Here is a 17,844-nt window from a genome sequence, read left to right as displayed (position 1 = left end):
GTTCAAGGGTGCACAAGGCCAGAGAGTCTGGACTTCATTCTGGTTGGGGCAAGTCCAGGAAAGAGGGACTGAAGACCTATACTAGATAAGACCAAGGAGAACTCAAAGGTAACGGTGTTTGAAAGCTCCAGAACGTAGAGGATGAGGAAAGAGTCAAAGCTGGATGGCCCCGTCTGGAGCACAGCTCCCAGAGCTGACTGCTGAACTGGCGTGGTTCCCTGAAACATTCTTCATCCCTCACAGACCCCAAACAGACCAGTGCAAACAGCCCACTCATAATTCTCCAGGCTGAACACTGGTTTGTTTGCCCTCCAGGGAAGTTCATGAGAAAGATCAATGTGGTCCAACCTGAGGAAGTAAAAGCCATCAGGTGTTGCTAAGATAGAGGATTACAGGCTTTAACAAGGAGCTTGTACCTAGATGCAGGAGGGGAAAAGCAGATGTTTTTCCGCTTCTTATCAGCATAGAAGAGGAGACTCAGGTAAAACAGTTTTAGAAGATACTAAATTTTCACAGGCGTACTTATTTCATGTTATATGGCTTCTAATTAAGAAGACTTACAGTAATTACAATCTACCGAGTATTTATGCTTCTGACTCTTATTTAACTGTTACAATCACAATCCTATGAGGGAACAAGGGAAAATAATTCTATTTCACATGAGAAAATGGAAATTGAGGTTTCCTTTCTTATTATTTATTTGAGAGGCAGAGATGAGAGGGAAACACAGAGGCAAGAAAAAGAGCAAGAAACAGAAAGGGCTCTCATGTACCAGCTCATTCCTCAAACTGGGGCCACGGTCCAGGTCTCCTACAAAGGTGGTAAGAACCAATCACTTGAGCCATCACTGCTGCTTCCCAGGGTTCTGCATTAGCAGGAAGCTGGAGTCAGGAGCTGGAGGCAGACACGGAACTGAGGCACTCCAAGAGGGGATGCAGACTCTCTAAATGGCAAATTAGCTGCTGGGCTGAACGCATGCCCCAGAACTGAAATCTGAAAGCTGCAAGGGTGCCCAGGTCAGCGGCAGAGCGTGGCTGACGCTCAAGTCACCCGAGTCACGAGATGCTGCTTTCCACACCACATGATGCTTCCTGACATCTGAAAAAAATGCTCCCATTTGATGAATGTAAAAAACTTCAAATCTCTTCTAATATTATTTGAATGTCAAAATAACAACTAAAAGAATCAACAGTCAAAACATTCTAATGACCCAGATGCAGAAAAAAAAAATCCACAAACCCACAGCTGTTGATGGCTTTTTATGAATCTCTTAGCAAAAAAAAAAATCTCCGCTTTATTTTTATAATACAACTGCAATGAGGGGGGTGATAATATCCCCCAAAGTCACCATTATAATCACATACTTATATGTCCACTGAATTTTCTCAAATTTTTTTTAATATTTATTTATTTATTTGAAAGGCAGAGTTACAGAGAGGCAGGGGCAGAGGCAGAGAGAAAGGTCTTGTATCCACTTGTATTCACACTCGAAATGGTTGCAATGGCTGGGGCTGGGCCTGGTTGAAGCTAGGAGCCGGGAGCTTCTTCTGGGTCTCCCAGGTGGGTACAGGGGCCTAAAGACTTGGGCCATCCTCTGCTGCTTTCCCAGGCACAGTAGCAGGGAACTGAATTGGAAGTGGAGCAGCAGGGACTCAAACTGGTGCCCATAAGGGAGGCTGGCACTGCAGGCAGTGGCTCTACCTGCTATGTCACAGCGCGGGCCCTCTATAAAACTGTAAATCCTTTTCCACAACACATTTGAAATCAATTTCATCTATTTACTAAATGTAACTTTTTTTTTTTTTTCCAGGCAGAGTGGACAGTGAGAGAGAGAGAGACAGAAAGGTCTTCCTTTGCCATTGGTTCATCCTCCAATGGCCGCCGCGGCCCCGCGCTGATCCGATGGCAGGAGCCAGGTGCTTCTCCTGGTCTCCCATGCGGGTGCAGGACCCAAGCACTTGGGCCATCCTCCACTGCACTCCCAGGCCACCCTCCACTGCACTCCTGGGCCACAGCAGAGAGCTGGCCTGGAAGAGGGGCAACCGGGACAGAATCCAGCACCCCGACTGGGACTAGAATCTGGTGTGCCGGCGCCACTAGGCGGAGGATTAGCCTATTGAGCCGCGGCGCCGGCCATTAACTTCTTTTTATGAGGAAACTTAGTCTGTGTGTTTAAGTGTGCATTTTAAATACAGGAATATGCTAGAAACATGCATTTCACCATGGATTATCATATTCCAAGCTAAATCAAGCCCAAACCATAATTAAGAGGAATACAAGCTGCTCAAAGTAAGACACTTTACCACACAACTTAGGTGCATTTTCAGAAGGCATTAAATGATAAAAGTGAAGAGGAGCCAGAATGCGTGCTTCTGGATTTTCCCAGCCAGACGCTGGGAGCAGGGTAGGGCGGGCAGCACACCTTCTCGAATACATGTTGGTAAAACACCTCCTGGAACCTGCCCATTTATTTGGAGGTAAGTAAGAAAATAAAGCGCTTTCCTGAAGGTTACCTATGGCAAGACCAATTCTGAATTCCAAAGCTTCTTTCTGATGAAGACAGAAATTTGAAGATATATCGCCAATATGAAAGCACATGTGAACGAGGTTATCCACTGTAACATTATTTGTAGTTGTAAAATAAGGAAAAGAACTTAAATGTCCAAAGGACTTGGGCTATCTTTCACTTCCATCCACTGGGTCACTCCCCAATTGGCCGCAATGACCAGAGCTGCACCAATCCGAAGCCAGGAGCCAGGAGCTTCTTCCAAGTCTACCACATGCATTCAGGGGCCTAAGTCGGGCCATCTTCCACTGCTTTCCCAGGCTATAGCAGAGAGCTGGATCAGAAGTAGAGCAGGCTGGTGCCGCGGCTCACTAGGCTAATCCTCCACCTAGCGGCGCCGGCATACCGGGTTCTAGTCCCGGTCGGGGTGCCGGATTCTGTCCCGGTTGCCCCTCTTCCAGGCCAGCCCTCTGCTGTGGCCTGGGAATGCAGTGGAGGATGGCCCAAGTGCTTGGGTCCTGCACCCCATGGGAGACCAGGAGAAGCACCTGGCTCCTGGATCAGTGTGGTGCGCGGGCCGCAGTGCGCCAGTTGCGGCGGCCATTGGAGGGTGAACCAACGGCAAAAGGAAGACCTTTCTCTCTGTCTCTGTCTCTCTCTCACTGTCCACTCTGTCTGTCAAAAAAAAAAAAAAAAAAAAAACAAAACAAAACAACAAAAAAAAAAAACCTAAATGAAAGATCTCTGTGAGTGAGATCCCAGTGGAAAGAACAGGTCTTCAAAGAAGGAGGTACCTTTCTCTGAAGGGAGGAGAGAACCTCCACTTTGACTATGACCTTGTCTAAACAAGATAAGAGTCGGAGAACTCAAGGGGCTTCCATAGCCTTGGAAACTCATGAGTGGTGCATAGGGAGATTACTGATGCCATAAACAGGAGTGTCAATTTGTAAAGTCAACAACAGGAGTCACTGTGCACTTATTCCTCATGTAGGATCTCTGTCCTTAATGTGTTGTACATTGAGACTTAATGCTATGATGAGTACTCAAACAGTATATTTCGCTTTGTGTTTCTATGGGGGTGCAAACTGTTGAAATCTTTACTTAATGTACACTAAACTGATCTTCTGTAAAAAAAAAAAAAAAAAGAAGAAATTATTAATTCCCAACTTGACTCTCGCTGGGTTTAAACATGACAATAGGTCTGATCTGATTTCATCATCATTTAAAAAATCATCTATTATTTTTCACTTTATGTTTGTGTGGGAGCTAACTGTTGAAATCTTTACTTAATGTATGCTAAACTGATCTTCTGTATATAAAGAGAATCGAAAATGAATCCTCATGTGAATGGAAGGGGAGAGGGAGTGGAAAAGGGGAGGGATGCGGGTGGGAGAGATGTTATGGGGGGGAAGCCATTGTAATCCATAAGCCGTACTTTGGAAATTTATATTCATTAAATAAAAGTAAAAAAAAAAAAAAAAAAAAAGAAGAGAAGAGAAGTACAGCAGCCGGGACTCGAACCAGTGTCCATATGGGATGCTGGCACTGCAAGTGGCTGCTTTACCCTCTATGCCACAGTGCCGGCCCCTCCTAGTTTTAACTCAAAGGGCTGAGAAGCAAAAATACTCCATTAACAATGTGTACACATAGCATTCAGATCATTGTTTCTAATACTAAAGCAGGGAAGAAAGAAGGGGAGCCTGAAACATCTTGCTACATCAAGAAAGCAAAGGAGTGCTTGAAAAAATGAAGGTGGCACATCAAGATGACAGCAATTAGCTTGGAGAGCACCTGTTGCCCCCAAATGGGACCATTTCAGCACCAAAGTAATTGGACACAGTAAAGAATTTTAAGTCCCTGTAAACAATAGTAATCCATATTGATGACAGGCATATAGATAACAAACAAATGATGAAGGGGGAGCTCTTATTTAACAGAGTCCAAACAACAAATGCAGACAGGGCCAGCACTGTGGTGTGGCAGGTAAAGCCGACACCTGCAGTGCCAGCATCTCATATGGGCGCCAATTGTAGTCCTGGTTGCTCCACTTCTGATCCGGCTCTCTGATATGGCCTGGGAAAGCAGTATAAGATGGCCCCGGCACTTGGGCCCCTGTATTCATGTGAGAGACCTGCAAGAAGCTCCAGGCTTCTGGCTTTGGAGCTGAGCCAGGAGCCAGGAGCCAGGACCTTCTGGGTCTCCCAAATGGGATGCTGGCACTGCAGGACGGCACTTTAACCACTGTGCCACAGCACCAGTGCCTATAAAATCATTTTGTAACCACCGTAGAAAAGATGGGTACAGGGGCCAGTGCTATGGCATAGCAGGTAAAGCCGCCGCCTATGGTGCTGGTATCCCATATGGGTGCTGGTTCTAGTCCCAGCTGCTCTACTTCTGATCCAGCATTCTGCTATGGCCCGGGAGAGCAGTAGAAGATGGCCCAAGTCCTTGGGTCCCTACACCCACGTGGGAAGATCCTGGCTCCTGGCTTCGGATCGGCACAGCTCTGGCCACTGCGGTCATCTGGGGAATGAACCAGTGGATGGAATACCTCTCTCTCTCTCTGCCTCTCCTATTCTCTCTGTGTAACTCTGACTTTCAAATAAATAAATAAATCTTAAAAAAAAAAAAAAAGAAAGAAAAGATGGGTACAGTCCACAATCATCAAGGGGTGCAAATCTAAGGAGAAAAATTTGAAGAACAGGATAAAGGTTGAGAAGCAGCCTTAAAGGTTCCCTACAGCTGGCTTGTTAGTTAAAAAGGAACAAAAAGAGGAACTAGACAATGCTTCTACGTTTAAGAACACTCTTAGGAGAGTATTTCAGGCATGGAAAGCCAAGACACTCTGGCAAAAAGATCTCTGTGAGTGAGATCCCAGTGGAAAGAACAGGTCTTCAAAGAGGGAGGTGCCTTTCTCTGAAGGGAGGAGAGAACCTCCACTTTGACTATGACCTTGTCTAAACAAGATAAGAGTCGGAGAACTCAAGGGGCTTCCATAGCCTTGGAAACTCATGAGTGGTGCATAGGGAGATTACTGATGCCATAGACAGGAGTGTCAATTTGTAAAGTCAACAACAGGAGTCACTGGGCACTTACTCCTCATGTAGGATCTCTGTCCTTAATGTGCTGTACACTGAGGCTTAATGCTATAACGAGTACTCAAACAGTATATTTCACTTTGTGTTTCTATGGGGGTGCAAACGATTGAAATCTTTACTTAATGTACACTAAACTGATCTTCTGTAAAAAAAAAAAAAAAAAAAAAAAAAAGAAGAAATTATTAATTCCCAACTTGACTCTCACTGGGATTAAACATGACAACAGGTCTGATCTGATTTCATCATCATTTAAAAAAAAATCATCTATTATTTTTCACTTTATGTTTCTGTGTGGGAACAAACTGTTGAAATCCTTACTTAAGGTATACTAAGCTGATCTTCTGTATATTAAGATAATCGAAAATGAATCTTGATGTGAATGGAAGGGGAGAGGGAGTGGGAAAGGGGAGGGTTGTGGGTGGGAGGGACGGTATGGGGGGGAAAGCCATTGTAACCCATGAGTCGTACTTTGGAAATTTATATTCATTAAATAAAAGAAAAAAAAAAAGAACACTCTTAGGAAAGACATGCAGAAGTATTCAGGGGAAAAAAGGCACAAGGAATGCAACTTACTATTGGACAGTCCTAGAAAAACATATAAAACTATTACTTATGCAAACACATTATTTTCTATATAAACATGTCTGTATCTACCTATGAGAGTGGTCTTCAAAGAGTTCATGAAAAACACATACTATAAAAAACTATTGATGGGGCCAGCCCTGTGCTATAGCTGGTGAAGCCATCGCCTGCAGTGCTGGCATTCTATATGGGCACTGGTTCAAGTCTTGGCTGCTCCACTTCTGATTCAGCTCTCTGCTACGGCCTGGGAAAGCAGTGGAAGATGACCCAAGTCCCTTGGGCCCCTGCGCCCACATGGGAGACCTGGAAGAAGCTCCTGGTCATTGTGGCCACCTGGGGAGTAAACCAGTGGATGGAAGACCTCTCTCTCTCTGCCTCTCTGTCTCTCTCTGTAACTCTGCCTTTCAAATAAATAAATAAATAAATCTTAATAAACTTATATTGACTTGTTGTAAGATGTTGAATAGGATGTAGTTTAGGCACTAAGAAGGATGGATAAGACAACAGTTTGAAAAGTGTTCTTATCAGAATAACATGACTTTTGCTAGAAATGAAGCAATAACAAAAATGAAATTTATGGTGAAGAATGTAGAAATCACTGATGCTTTATAAAAAGTTTACAGGAACAATGCCCCAAGGAGTTTACAAACGGGAGGCTAGTATTATGAGGGCATGAGACAATGCTGACAATGAAGCAAGTAAAGGCATCACATTTGCAAGTAAAAAATGTATCTTGTTCATACCTTAGCTGAAGAGGACCGCCAATCGACAGTATAAACAACAGCAAATGCAGCAGGTATCTCATTTAGTTCAGCTCACACAACTCAGACTGAACAATTACAGTGGAGCAAACCTGCTGCTCAACGAGTGCCAAAAACTACTGCAACCAGATCTGCTTTAAATGGAAATTTTAAGTAAGTGCGATCAAGACACTGAAACATTTCTTCAAAGAACTGTAAAAGGACAGTAAACAAGACTTGATCTTGAAGAAAAAGCACAACCAAAGCAAGGTCTACCAAGAGGTGGAAGTGGTCTGCTCAAAACAAACGTGGTCCTGTCCAGGGCAAAGTCACACTAACAGTTTTTTGGGATGCGCAACACCAAGGAACAGTAACATCTGCTTTCTAGAAGAATGTCTGCAAAAAGTTAATCAGAGCCAACCTTGTAGCAGAAAAATGCCCAGGGGGCCGGCACTGTGGCATAGTGGGTAAAGCCACCACCTGCAGTACCAGCATCCCATATCGGCACCGGTTCAAGTGCCAGCTGCTCCACTTCTGATCCAGCTCTCTGCTATGGCCTGGGAAAGCAGTGGAAGATGGCCTGACTTGGGCCCCTGAACCCATGTGGTAGACTGAAGAAGCTCCCGGCCCCTGGCTGTGGATTGGTGCAGCTCTGATAATTGTGGCCAATTGGGGAGTGAACCAGTGGCTGGAAGACCTCTCTCTCTGCCTCTCCTTCTCTCTCTGTGTAACTCTGACTTTCAAACAAATAAATAAATCTTTAAAAAAACAAATGCCCAGGAATCTCCACCAGAGTCCCCTATAGCGCCTCTGTTCACCCTTATCAAACAAGGGCAGTTCTGTGAGAGCTTTTGATGGGAAATCATTAAACATCACCTTACAGTCCTGATTTGGGTCCTTCTGAGTTCTGTACATTTCTTAACGAGAGAGAGAGAGAGAGAGAGAGAGAGAGAGAGAAAGAAAACCCTTAAAAGAAACCACTCATTCTTTGGTTAATATCGTAAAAAGGACTATGCTGACATGGCTCAGGACCTCAGTTCTTCAGCAGGAACTGAAGGGCTGGTGTCATTGCTTGATATCAAGAAGTGTCTTGAACTTGATGGGGTTTATGTTGAGCATCAGAGTTTACATTTTAATCCTTTAATTACATTTTCCACAAACATTTTGAAGTCCCCTTGTGTAAACTATAACACATCGGCAAGACAGCCATCAGGTAGAACCACCAACAGTTTCTTAACAGGTCTTACCCCTAAAGCTCTCTTATCCTGTCTTCTACATGGCTTCATCGGTGCAGAGGATTCTTGTGCATCTTTATTTTCTGTGCAGTTCATAATAGAAAAATAAGCACTTTTTTTTGTTCTCCAAATAGGAAATTACATGTTTGTATTACAGCACTAGCTAGACAGGCTTTCACAAACCTCCCTAATCTATCTCCAGTGCCCAGCCCCTGGCTTCACTGCTAGAACTCAGAGTCAGAAGCTGAGTACTGAATCAGAAAATGAGAAAGACCCAGGTACACGTCACAACCCTGTACTACCGTGAGACTTCATTACTCTGTGCCTGTGGATTCTAGGTTTTGAAAGATCTTATCTACCAGTACTTCAAAATGACTCAAATTCCCATTTTAAAATAAAAATGTATAAAATATCCATCAGAGCCTTGGCAGGAAAGAATGAGTTTCTATCAGAGCACTGAGAATAGCTCAGGATTCCAACTAATGCCTTTGGAGAAAAGCAGAGTGAGGAGTCTAGCCTGCGGCCACCATTCCAATCTAGGAACAAACCCCTCGGAGAAACTGAGCCCCAGTCTTCCTACAGGCTTTGATCCTCTCCCCAGGAGTAGGATACTGAAAACATGGACAGTATTCCAGCAAAGAGCATTCGCACTTTTTTTCAATTTATTCATAACACTCATCTTAGTGCAGTGTACAGAGAACTGAGTTGGAACAGATTTTAAAGATACTGGTTAAAACAAAAAAATACACTGTAGATGTAGTCTGTTAGAAAACACGTACACCAAATCTATTCTGTTCCTCAGTTCCTTTAACTGTATGCTCAGCCTCATCAGAAAAAGATCAGGTGTTTGGCCTAGCATTTAAGACGTTGGTTAAAGCTTGGGTTTGATTCTTGGCTCTGGCTCCTGACTCCAGCTTCCTGGTAACGTTTCCGCTGGGAGGCAGTGGTGATGGCCAAAGTGACTTGCTGCCTGCCATCCATAAAGAGACCTAGATTGTGTTCCCAGCTCCTAGCTTTGGCCACAGCCCAGCATCCAGCTACTATGGACATCTGGGGAGTGAACCAGCAGATAGGAAATTTCTTACTCTCTGCCTCTCAAATTAATTAATGCTAAAAAGATCATCCAGGTTGGTGGTATATCCTAGCTAGTAAATGAAACAAAAAGATGCGCACCTCTGACAACCATTACTCTGTGGATGAAACTGTCACCAAGAAATACCATATTGTCTATGGTCACAACTGTGAAGGAAGGAGGGTCCTGTGGAAGCAGGACGTGCCTAATGCTTCATCCATCCCAAGAGACTGAAGTGGTTCTGGGAACTTTGGTGGTGGTTGTAGAATTGGTTTTGGTGGCAATGACAACTTTGGTTGTGGATGAAACTTCAGTGGTGTAGTGGCTTCAGTGGCTGCTCAGGTGGTGGTAATTACGGTGACAGTGGGAAAGGTTACAATGGATTTGGTGATGACAGAAGCAATCTTGGAGGCAGTGGAAGCTACAAAGTCTGGTAATTACAATCCACCTTCACATTTTGGACCCATGAAGGGAGGAACCTGGAGGCAGAGGCTCTGGCCTGGTGCTGCTGGCCAATATTTTGTCCAAACGTGAAATCAAGCTGGTGGTGGTGGTTCCAGCAGCAACGGTAGCTATGGCAGTGGCAGAAGGTTTTAATAACTGCTAGGAAGCAAAACTCAGCAGGAGAGGAGAGCTGGAGAAGTGACAGGGAAGCTACAGGTTACAACAGATTTGTGAACTCAACCAAGCACAGTGGTAGCAGGGCCCAGCTGCTACAAAGATGACGTGTTTTAGACAATGTGCACAGGCAAAGAAACTTGAGGGCTGTATTTGTGACCAACTGTGTAACAGATTATTTTAGTTTCTGTTCTGTGGAAAGTGTAAAGTATTCCACCAAAGAGCTTTAATGTAGTTTTTTCTTCTCTTTTTCTTTTTTGGTACCCATGTTGTTGATTGCTACACCTAACAGACTGATCATGATGCCAAATTAATATGTCTTTAAAAAAAAAGATTATGCACTTACAGGATGGAAAACCAGTTTTACCAGATAATCTTATTATAAAGTAATAAAAGCAAATTAAATTTAAAATCCAGAAAATGTAGAAAGGTTTCAAATGAAAAGTACAAGCTGTCCTTAGTGCACCAAATCCCACTCACCTGAGAATTTCTTTTGACTGCTATCCCTCTAGTATTTTCATGCCTCTGGTTTGTTATTTATCACTGTTAAACAATCACTACTGACATCCTGATATTAAAAGCTGATCTTAATATACTTCACCTGTTCCTGCTCCTACTCAATATTTTGTTGAATTATTTTCATTCAGCAACCAGGTTTTAAAATCCCATTGATATTGTTTTCTGGCTGCTTCCTTTTTATAATTCATTCTTATTTTATAGACAAAATATCACTTTGAATCTGAGGATGCTCATCAAAATCTGCACAGTTTCTTCTCCTTGAATTACTCCTCCTGAGCACAGTCGTTCCGTTACTTGTCTTTTTCCTATCTTAGGCTGCCTGTTTGCCTCTGTGGCCTCATGCTCTCTGGCAGATCGTTCCTATTGGAGATGAACTGGGGTGATGACACAGGTAGCTGGAGAGGCTCTCTTCTGTGGCTCAGTGAGTTGCTACTGCACAAGCCTCACCTGGGACTCAGGCTTTCTCTTTTCCTACTGTTAGGGTATGAGCAAAGAAAGGCAGAGAAGCAAGTACCCTATGCCCCCTCTTTGAAGATGTCGGTCCCTGCCTGAAGTCCTATTTCTCCAGGGCAAAGAGCTCAGTATCTTTAAGGAATCCATAGGACTTCAGCCTAAAGCTGTTAAATCCACACCCCCCCCCCCCCCCTTAAAGACAGTTCCTTAATCAGCCTTTTCCACTACGGGCCTGACCCTAGTCTCTCCCACTCTGCTGCAAAGACAGTTCCTGCAGGTGCTCTGAGCCGGGACTCCCGCCACAGCACTATCCACCAGGATGACACCACTGGCCTTCCTCATCCAGAAATTCATCAACATCTCTCATCTTTAAAGGAATTATTTTCTTCTGTTCGCCCTGTCATTTTAGTACGAGTTGAAGAAGGGAAAATAAGAGTACAGTGGGTCTACCATCTTAAAACTGGAAGCCCTTTAAAGAATATTTGTGTAATTTTTTTTTAACTTAGTCTTTTCTTATCTATTAATTCCTTTAATTCCTGGCTCAAAGCTCACCTCCCCTAAGGGACTCCCTAGATCAGAACTGAAACACTCTTAATCTTCTAAAGTGTTTCAGCTATTCTACATCCAGTTATACCACGTTCTTTCATTTATTTATATTTTTGCCAATTTCTTGAAAACTTCCAAGACTATTTCTCTAGCGTGTGAAAGTTCCTCAACTATCCATAGATGATGCTTCTGTGACACTTCTGCCTTCACTATTCCATTCCCAACAAAAATACTGATAAACAAAATAAGACATGCAGGAGGCCCAAAACCATACTGGATAATAAAAGGAGCAGACATGTATCAAGCATTATTATTAACTGTTTCCTTACAGATTTAGTAAAGTTCCACTATGTGCCAGACCGTAACTTAGAAAGTCCTGCTGATTATACAGGAAGTACTCCGGGTGCTCTTAAAGTGTGTTTGTTGGGGAGACGGGGCAGGAAACATCTGGTCTAGAATGGTTAAGATGCTCACCTCCAATATCCAAGTACTTGGTTCAGCTCCCAGCTCTGACTCCCAATTCCAGTCAGCGCAGACCCTGAGAAGCAGCAGGTAACGGCTGAGGGGCCTGCATTCCTGCCACCAACTTGGGAGACCTGGCTTTGGCCTGGCCCAGTCCCAACTAATGTGAGCATTTGGGAAGTTAACCAGTGGGTGCAAACTCTGTCTCTCCAATCATTTCATCAATAGGAATGGAAACTTAGCCCAAAGCCTCAGAGGTGGGTCTGTCATTATCATTTGGATTTCTTCCCTACTTAACATAAAGCCCAGTAGGTTCCAAGCACAGTCTCAAATCAGATCTCCTACACATCTGTATGTTTTGTCTTCTTTATCCTAACAAAAGATCAGAATGTAAATACAAGTCTCTCAAAACAAAGAACTCTGTCAGTGGACTCTGAAGCCTGAAACTAGCCTCAAGGAAGATCTCCACTCCAAAGGCAGGCATGCAGGCAGGCAGGCAGGCAGGCAGGCATGGGCCTTCACAAAGGGAGGGAAGGAAGCTAGCTGAAGATGACTACTCCTCCTGCAGCACACAGTATCAGCTGACTCAGTAGCAATCAGACAGCTAAATGGTTATATAATCACAGAAGAAGGAGAAAAGGCAACATCTTTCTTCTAGAATGTTACCAAGCTTATTAGATTTGGGAGAAAAACCTGCTCTGGACTGACAAAGCAAAACAAATGGGGCAAAGACTGAAACCCAGTGACTGGGGTGGATCACCCCGTCTGCTTCATCTCCTCCTTTCAGTTCATCCCTAGCAGGTGTGAAACACAGAAATGTAAGGGGCAAGCATTTAGTTTAGTGGTAAAGATGCTGCTTGGGACAACACACCTCAGATGGGAATGCCTGGGTTTGAGTCCCACCACTCCCAACTCTGGGTCCCTGCTGATGTGCACCCTGAGAGGCAGCAGGTGGTGACTCAAGTACTAGGGTCCCTGTCACCCATGTGGAACACCTGGATTGAGTTCCTGGCTCCTGGCTTCAGCCTGGCCCAGCCCTAGCTTTTGTGGGCATTTGGAGAGTGAAATCATGACGCCACCCACTGTTATTTAACAATGGGAATTCTTAGATATATTCATGGGTCTTATTTTCAGGGAAAAGAGCTCTAACCATTTGTTCTTGCAATACAACTAAATTATATTCATATATCTAAAATATCACATGTGATCCTGACAAACCTCTCTGATGACTGGACCCCAGGGACAGAAAAGACACAAGGGAAGACAGCCCTGACCTTAGGCACTTAACTTTTGTTGAGGAGATAAGTCACACATATACATACATGAAAACCACAGTAATGACTGAGAGGTAGCCTATGGCAGAGGCAAACACACAAGACTGGAAATCAGGAGGCCTGAGTCTGTAACAAAGCCCTGTGAAGGACCGTGGACAAGGCTCTTCTTTGGGGGTCTCCCTGTCCTTGGCTGCAGTACATGAGAGTTGGACTACATTTCTTTTAGCTTCCCCAGTCTTCCTCAATCTATGGTTTATAATGAAAAGCAAGGGGGCCAGTGATATGGTGTAGCAAGTAAAGCAGCCACCTGCAATGTCAGCATCCCATACAGATGCTGGTTTGAAACCTGATGCCCCACTTCTGATCCAGCTCCCTGCTAATGTGCCTGGGAAAGCAGTGGAAGATGGCCCAAGTACTTGGGCCCCTGTGCCCAGATGGGAGACCTGGAAGAAGCTCTTGACTCCTGGCTTTGGCCTGGCCCAGCCTTGGCCGTTGTGGCCATTTGGGGAGTGAACCAGCGGATGGAAGATTTCTCTGTCTCTTCCTCTTTCTGTGTAACTCTGACTTTCAAATAAATGTCTAAAAAAGAAGAAGGGAGGGAGGGAGTGGGGGAGGGAGGCTGCGAGTGCCATGGCAGTTCTGAGGGGACACACAGACATACTGCTTTGGGGAAATTCTATGGAGGAATTAGGACTTGCACTCAGACACAAAGAACAGAAGGAAGCTGGGATAGGGAGAAGGACAAAGGGTAAAGTGGCTGGAAGACACAGCAAGAGCAATCCAAAGAGAAAGGAGGGAAGTGCTTTTAGAGGCTAATGAGATCACTGTAGCCAAAGAGAGAGGAAGGGCAAGATTAGACTCCAAAGGTTTGGGTAAGGACTTGGCCATCTTTTGCTGCTTTTCCAGGTGCATAATCAGGGAGCTGGTTTGGAAGTGGAATAGCTAGGACTTGAACCGGTGGCCGTATGGGATGCTGACATTGCAGGTGGCAGCTTAACCTGTTACGCCATAGTGCTGGCCCCTATCCAGTTTTTTAGTAATAGAGCTGATAACTGGATCTCTTCTGTTGATGATTTCCTAACTGATTTAGAACTGAGAAAGAGTGAAAGGAACACGATTTGGCACCACCACTGACTGGTAACATAAATAAGGTAACAGCAGTGCTTCAGAGAGACTGGCCAGGCAGCAGCTGGCAAGATGGACTGAAGAAAGCCAGAACCCTGTAAGTAAGCTGTGGAGCTCCTATTGTACTGCAAGCATTCGGTGAATCATTTATAACCATCATTAGGCCTATTGTCCGGGGCCTAATCAATAACAGCTCAAATCCAAGCACACACGTGGTGTGCATTCTTAGTCTAGCAGTTAAGGCACCCAGAATCCCACATCAGGGTATCTGAGTTTGATAAGCAGTTTCAGCTTCTCACTCCAGCTTCCTGCCAATGTACCAGACCCTGAGAGGAAGCAATGATGGTTCAAGTACGTGGGACACCCAGATTTGAGTTCCTGCCTTTGGCTGCCTCAGCCCAGCTCTGGCCATTGTGGACATATGAGGAATGAATCAGCAGATGGGAGCTGTCTGAGTTTCTTTCTCTTTCATATAAATTAATTTAAAAATTAAAAAAGAAAACATGAGCTGCAGCCAATCTGCAAGAACAATCACACTGCATAGAAAACTAAGACTTAATTACTAAGATTTAAAAAAAATCAATTAATGTCTTTTCATAACTAAAACTGTGCTGATCTGCGGGATAATTAAATAAAGGGCCTGAAGCAATTTTATGGAGCTACAGGGGAATCAAAAGCAAAGGCTAACCAGTTCAGGACTCTAGCTGGGGTGTACAGACTAATTCTACATCAGGATGATACAGCCGTAAAATAAGGAGAGAGAAGCCTTGGGAAATCTCTCCACATCTCTAGAGATGACCATGCTCATCCTTCTGTTAGCTCCTATCCAAGGATGTCCTGGATTTGGAAACCGCAAGAAGTTCTGCTGTCTTTTAAGTAAGCAGTCCTAGAAAACACTACCAAACACTTCACCAAGTCACTCAGACCTGATGCAGCCTCATCAGATCAAGCTCATGTTCCTTTAACTAACACACATACTCATGAAAGGCAGTAAGTTTCCACTAGTCAAAGTCCTGATTGTGCTTATACATCTGACACCCAAGCCTGTTGTGCAAAATACCCGTTCATGATCCCAAAATGGAATTGATGGCTATGTCTGCATACTATTGCCTTGTTTCATTTCCCACACAATATAAATGCAAATTTCTTTTTTTAAATTAATTAATTTATTTGAAAGGCAGAGTGATAGAGAGGCAGAGAGACAGAGATCTTCCATCCACTGGTTCACTTCCCAAATGGCTGCAAACAGCCAGGGCTGGGCCAGGCCAATGCTGGGAGCCAGGAGCTTTATCTGGGTTTCCCACGTGGGTGCAGGGGCCTAAGCACTCAGGCCACCTTCCACTGTGCTCTCAGGAACATTAGCAGGAAGCTAGATCAGAAGAGGAGCAGCTGGGACACATACCGGGACCCATATGGGATACCAGTGCTGCAGGCCATGGCTTAACCCGCTGTGCTAGAGCACCAGCCTTGTGAATTTCTTTAAGAAGGAGATGCTTACAACATTGCAAGCAGCAGAGATTCATGGTTAAGTGAGCTCAGATACCTCTACAGAATTTAGCTTCCCTCTCAACCCAAACTTCTTATCAGGGCTGTGAACCTCTATTCTTACTGCCCTAATTCTCAAACACTACCCCAATTCCTATCATTCTCTGTAGTAACCAAAATAACTAATTCCAGTGGCTTATGTCCAACTCTCCTTCACACATATTATCACCCAAAGAACCACTTCAGCTTCTCCAAAATAATCTGGAGGTGGAAATCACTGGCAGAGGCCACAGCCACTGAGCCAGTCCATCCATACGCTGGAGATCAGAGTACGCTCATGAGATTCTCCATGAAACAAAATCTGTAAGTTGTTCTTTAGTTCAAAGTCCTGCCTCTCCTAGCCTTCTCTAAGGTATTCAATAGCCATTCTCTGTAAACTACATTTCTAGGATTCTACCCGAGCCTTTTTGATAGACTAAAGACGAAAATCCCATGCCAGGCAAAAGGGAGTGAATATGAGCAAATTTAAACTTGGATTAGAAAATCATCCATCTGGTCCCAACTGTAGTTCTGAAGAAGAACTGAACCACACAGTAAGCTCCAAGTTAATACACACCATTTAAAGTGCTCTCTCTTGGGGTAGGCATTTGATGCAATGGTTAAGACACTGCTTAAGATGCCTGCATCCTGTATCAGAGTGCCTAGGTTCAAATTATGGTGCCACTGCCAACTCTAGTCTTTTGCTAATGTGCACCTTGAGAGGTAGCAGATGATGGTTTAAATACTTGGGTCCTGGGGCCGGCGCTGTGGCTCACTTGGTTAATCCTCCGCCTGAGGCACCAGCATCCCATATGGGCGCCAGGTTCTAGTCCTGGTTGCTCCTCTTCCAGTCCAGCTCTCTGCTGTGGCTTGGGAAGGCAGTGGAGGATGGCCCAGGTGCTTGGGCCTCTGCACTCACATGGGAGACCAGGAAGAAGTACCTGGCTCCTGGCTTCGGATCGGCGCAGCGCGCCGGCCGTAGCAACCATTTGGGGGTGAATCAATGGAAGGAAGACCTTTCTCTCTGTCTCTCTCTCTCACTGTCTAACTCTGCCTGTCAAAACAAAACAAAACAAAACAAAACTTATGTCCCTGCCACCAATGTGGAAGACCTGGACAGAGTTCTGGGCTCTTGGTTTTGGCCCAGCATGGCTATTGCAGGCATTTGGGGAATGAGAAAATGTCTCTCTCTGCCTTTCAAATAATTTTAAAAAATAGTTTTTTTAAAAATGCTTTCGTTGTTTAAAACTTATCTCTTGTATGCAGGTGTGGTGGCCTCATTAACTTATGTTCTGTTAGCATGCACATCAATCTCTGGGTTCCTATGGGTGCTCCTAGCCTGATACATAAACAGACACTGATATAGATATCCTGCCTCTGCACTTAGACTTTAGACACTTAAATTCCTCAATATAGGGGTCATACACCTATCTTGCATTTCTTCAAAAAGTTGAAAACAATTGTTCTGCACAAAGAATTCAAAGAGAGAAAGTAGAAAACATTACTTTTGTATATACATGACAAAAACTTAGTTCCCTACAAAGGAGGGAATCTGCCCCGCGGATAGGATGTACAGCCAGGCCCCTCCTATCACTCATCCCACAGTGAATCGTACCCATGCCTTCTTATCTACAAGTTGCTTGGCTCTCTTCTGGTCTCACTATCTCTAATGTGTCTAGTACTATTCTAGACAGTAAACTAGAGACTTAAGTCACAAATGGTCCTGCACCCAGAGCTCAGAGCCTGTGGAAGCCAGTCAACCCTTACTATCTGGAACTTGCACACACCCTTGGCTCTTGCAGACTGTGCCTTTGATTACCACGATTTCGTACCTTCTTCACAGCTGACCCTTTGCCTCTACACTGTTCCTGTTACAAAAATCCCTGAATCAGACCTGGATGCCCCATTCCTTAAACCCTGTGCATATTAACATCTTAATTCTTCTTAATTTCAAAGGAGCAGTGTTATGATTTAGACAGACTTATTCACGCAGATGCTTAAGTCCGATGTCTTAGGTTAACGATTAATTGACTAATGGTGATGGATTAGGGTAGAGGCCAGAACCAATTAATGTCTGAAGGTAGGGCCTT

The 17,844-nt window shown here is 44.3% G+C and overlaps 1 protein-coding gene across 8 annotated transcripts in view; it reads right to left on the bottom strand.

Annotated features, from left to right (window-relative positions):
* CHD6 (chromodomain helicase DNA binding protein 6) overlaps positions 1-17,844 on the bottom strand; it is a 235,635-nt gene that overhangs the window by 123,770 nt on the left and 94,021 nt on the right. The window lies entirely within an intron of this gene.

This window comes from Oryctolagus cuniculus, chromosome 11 (assembly GCF_051225735.1).
Source record: "Oryctolagus cuniculus isolate XC-2025 breed Fujian yellow rabbit chromosome 11, ASM5122573v1, whole genome shotgun sequence".
NCBI lineage: Eukaryota > Metazoa > Chordata > Mammalia > Lagomorpha > Leporidae > Oryctolagus > Oryctolagus cuniculus.
This window is presented reverse-complemented; position numbering and strand designations above follow the sequence as displayed.